A 5,049-nucleotide genomic window follows, 5' to 3' on the forward strand; every position below is an offset into this window, starting at 1 on the left:
TCCTAGATATATTTGACCATACTACCTATATTCCCCCAATAATCTTTAATAGCTTCCCAAAGAGCTTGCAATATCCTACAAAGGATTAGGTTGAAGGTTCTGTGAAAATGAACTCTCTGACGTATAAATATTGTACAAGTCATGGTTTCCTGTGATAAGCACAAGGAATACATTCCCAGCAGAGCATACCAGGAGACAGTGGACTGAGAGGGATGTTTGGTAAGCAGACTTCTGCGTTGCCCCAGTTCCTTTCGGGAGACCTACTCTGTTGCTTCTGAGAAAGATTCTGCCATTTCACAAGATCAAGTGAACCCCGTGCTCCCAAATATATCATTCTAAAATGCCACCTTATATGTGTGGTTGCAAACACTGTCTTTAGCAAACCATGTCACTACGATCTGTCATCCGGCTATAATTTCTTTCTACCCCACTAGCTCATCTTGCTCTTTTGCCCACCGTGTATATAGTAATGAACAGGCATTACCCCTGTGCAGTGGCCTTGCAACTACATAAGAAAGACCAGTTTGTGGGCACACATTCTTAGTTCCCCATGAAGTTTAAGTGGACCTTAGCACAGCAGGAATGGTCAGGGTGTACCCCAGAACAAGTGTTCTGAGGAGAACATTTTGACCTGTCATTACCAGTTCCCCAGCTCTCTAACAGTTTGGGTCAGTAGAGTTTGGAGAATGCTGAACATTTTGAATTTTTTTTAGCAAGGGCAGAACCAGGGTCCTGGCAGAAGAACAAATGGCATGCTCAGAGAATTTTAACAGACAGCTTATAGAGGTAAGGGTGAGGTTAAGGGAACGATAAGGGATGAGAAAGCACCCAGAGAATAGCAACAGCAGGAAGCTGTTACCACCCTAGGACTTCTCATTTTAAGGCCGGTTTATCCCTATTTGTGAAAATAAAATTAAATGACAGTGTTTCAAATGACACATATACAAAAATCATAGACATAAATGTAAGAGCTAAAACTATAAAGCCATTAGAAAAAAAACATAGAAGTAAATTTTTGTGACCTGAGGTTAGACAAATTTTTTTTTAGATATAACACAAAAATTACAAGCAATAGAAGAAAAAAATGATAATCTGGACTTCTTAAAAATTAAACCTTTGTGCTTCAAACAATATTAGGAAAATGAAAAGACAAGCATTTCAAATTGTAATGTAATAAAGGACTTTTATCTAGAATATGTAAAGTATTTTTGCAACTATATAATTAAAAAACCCAATTAAAAATGAACAACCCTCCTGAATAAACATTTCTTCAAAGAAGTTGTACAAATGCTCAAAAAGCACATGAAAAACTGCTCAACATATAAGCCATTAGGGAAATGCACATCAAAACCACAACGAGATACTACTTCACACCCACCAGGGTAGATGTAACCAATAAAAACAGACAATATTAAGTTTTGGCAAGGATGTGAAGAAGTTAGAGCCTGAACCATTGGTTGTGGCAAGGCAAAATAGTGCAGCCACTTTGGAACATGGTTTGGCAGTTCCTTAAAAAGTTAAATATGAACTTACCATACAACCCAGCAGCTTCACTCCTGTCTGTGTATGGAAGAGAATGAAAACATATGTTTACACAAAGGCTTGCATGTCAGTATTCATGGCAGCTTTATTCATAATAGTCAAAAAGTAGAAACAATCCAAATGTCCACCAATGGGTAAATGGATAAACAAAATGTGGTGTATCCATACAATAGAATACTATTGGGCAATGAAAAGGAATGAGGTACCAATACTGTTCCACTGTGGCTGGACTTCAAAAATATTATGCTAAGTGAAGGAACTTGGATATAAAAGACCACATATTGTATGATTCCATTGATATGAAATGTCCAGAATAGGCAAATTCATAGAGATAGAAAATAGATTAGTGGTTGCCAGGGGCTGGGAGTAGAGTGAGGTGGGGTGGGGAATGGGGAGTGACTACTGATCGGCAAGGTGTTTCTTTCTGGGGTGATAAAAATGTTCTGGAATTAGATAGAGGTGATGGTTGCAGAACTCTAAGTTTACTAAAAACCATTCAATTGCACACTGAAGTAAGTAAATTTTATTATTTAAATTATATCACAGTAAAGCTATAAAAAAGAAATTTCTAGGAAGGGATTAAGATGACACATAGGAGGCAGGACCAGCCTGCAGCCCCACTTGGACAGATAGATCAGCGTGTGGAGACTCTCATTTTGAACTTTTGCTCCTAGAACTACCACAGGAACATACAAGGAAAGCTGAGAAAATCCGCAGACCCTTTGAAGGAACTGGATCACCACTGCAGGCTCCCTGAGATGCTGAAAAACTGTAAGTCTGCTTGCTTTCTCAATGGAGAGGCTCGTGGTCTGGGGCAAGTTCTCAGCCCTGGTCACCAGCTGCCTGGAAATAGACTTGGTGCTGTTGAGGGGGGCGGGGGCATGGTGGGAGTAAGACTGGTGTTTAGGAATGGGAGAGGGGTGAGACTGGTGACTGCCAGCTTTTTTCTCACTTCTTTGGCGACCTGTATAACTCAGCAGAGGCAGCCATAATCCCCCTGGGAATATAACTCCATAGGATTGGGAACCACACCCCCATCCCCCACAGCAGCCACAGCAAGCCCTGCTCAAGGAGAGGGTGAGCTCAGACACACCTATCCCTGCCCCTACCTGGTAGTCTTTCTCTACCCTCCCTGGTAGCCAAAGACAAAGGTCATAATCTCTTGGGAGATCTATGGCCTTGCCTACCACCTGAGAATCTTAAATACTAAACCAGGTGTCCCTAGGGCAAGCTTGCATCCTCCCTATAGGACCACAGCTGATGTGCTCTTGAAAGTGCCACCTCCTGGCTGGAGGCCAACCAACACAAAACCAACACACTAAACAAAAACACAACCAAGGACCCTCACAGAGTCCACTTCACTCCCCTGCTGTCTCCACTGAAGCAGGTGCTGGTATCCACGGCTACAAGATCTGAAGATGGATCACATTACAGGATTCTTTGCAGACACCCCCAAGTACCAGCCCAGAGTCCAGTAGCGCCGCTGGGTGGCTAGACCCAGAAGAGCAAAAATAATTACTACAGTTCAGCTCTTAGGAAGCCCCATTCCTAGGGGGAAGGGGGTGAACACCACATCAAGGGAGCACCCTGTGGGACAAAAGAATCTGAACAGCAGCCCTTGGATCCCAGATCTTCCCTCTGACATAGTCTACCCAAATGAGAAGGAACCAGGAAAACAATTCTGGTAATATGACAAACATGGTTCTTTAACACCTCCAAAAGATCATCCTAGCTCAACAGCAGTGGATCCAAACCAAGATGAAATTTCTGAATTGCCAGAAAAAGAATTCAGAAGGTCAATTATTAAGCTAATCCAGGGAGCACCAGAGAAAGGCGAAGTCCAACTTGAAAAAACAAAAGACATGATACAGGATATGAAAGGAAAATTCTGCAGTGAAATAGAGAGCATAAATGAAAAACAATCACAACTTCTGGAAATTAAAGACATACTTAGAGAAATATAAAATGCACAGGAAAGTCTCAATAATAGAATTGAACAAGCAGAAGAAAGAACTTCAGACCTTAAGACAAGGCTTTTGAATTAACCCAATCCATCAAAAATAAAGAAAAAAATTTAAGAAATGAACAAAGCCTCCAAGAAGTTTGGGACTATGTTAAACATCTGAACCTAAGAATAATCAGTGTTCCTGAGGAAGAAGAGAAATCTAAAAGTTTGGAAAATATATTTGAAGGAATAATCAAAGAAAACCTTCCTGGCCTTGCTAGAGATCTAGACATCCAAATACAAGAAGCTCAAAGAACAACTGAGAAATTCATCGCAAAAAGATCATTGTCTATACACATAGTCATCAGATCATCTAAAGTAAAGACAAAGAAAAGAATCTTAAGAGCTGTGAGGCAAAAGCATCAGGTAACCTAAAAAGGAAAACCTATCAGATTAACAGCAGATTTCTCAGCAGAAACCCTACAAGCTAGAGAGGATTGGGGTCCTATTTTCAGCCTCCTTAAACAAAACAATTATCAGCCAAGAATTTCATATCCAGTGAAACTAAGCTTCATAAATGAAGGACAAATACAATCTCTTCCAGACAAATGCTGAGAGGATTCACCACTACCAAGCCAGCACTACTAGAACTGCTAAAAGGAACTCTAAATCTTGAAACAAATCCTCAAAATACACCAAAATAGAATCTCCATAATGTATAAATCTCACAGAACCTATATAACAATGACACAATGAAAAAGAAAAACAAGGTATTCAGACAACAAATAGCATAATGAATAGAATAGTACCTCACATCTTAATACTATTAGGTTGCTGCAAAAGTAATTGCAGTTTTTGCCAAAATGGCAGAAACTGCAATTGCTTTTGAAGCAACCTAATAGACTGTAAATGGCCCAAATGCTCCATTTAAAAGATACAGAATGGCAGAATGGATAAGAATTCACTAACCAACTTTCTGCTCTCTTCAGGAGACTCACCTAACACATGAGGACTCACATAAACTTAAGGTAAAGGAATGGAAAAATATATTCCATGCAAATGGACACAAAAAGCAAGCAGAAGTAGCTACTCTTAGACAAAACAAACTTTAAAGCTATAGCAGTTAAAAAAGACAAAGAGGGACATTATATAATGATAAAAGGACTAGTACAAGAGGAAAATATCACAATTCTAAACATATATGCACCTAACACTGGAGCTCCTAAATTTATAAAACAGTTACTACTAGACCTAAGAAATGAGATAGACAGCAACACAATACTAGTGGGGGACTTTAATTCTCCACTGACAGCACTAAACAGTTCATCAAAACAAAGTCAACAACAAAAAAATTGACTTAACAGATATTTACAGAACATTTCACCCAACAACTGTGGAATATACATTCTATTCATTGGCACATGGAATATTCTTCAAGATGGACCATGTTATAGGCCACAAAACAAGTCTCAGCAAATTTAGGAAACTCGAAATTATATCAAGTATTCACTCAGACCATAGTGGAATAAAACTGGAAATCAACTCCAAAAGGAACCCTCAAA

This window comes from Pongo pygmaeus, chromosome X (assembly GCF_028885625.2).
Source record: "Pongo pygmaeus isolate AG05252 chromosome X, NHGRI_mPonPyg2-v2.0_pri, whole genome shotgun sequence".
In the NCBI taxonomy this organism is placed as follows: domain Eukaryota; kingdom Metazoa; phylum Chordata; class Mammalia; order Primates; family Hominidae; genus Pongo; species Pongo pygmaeus.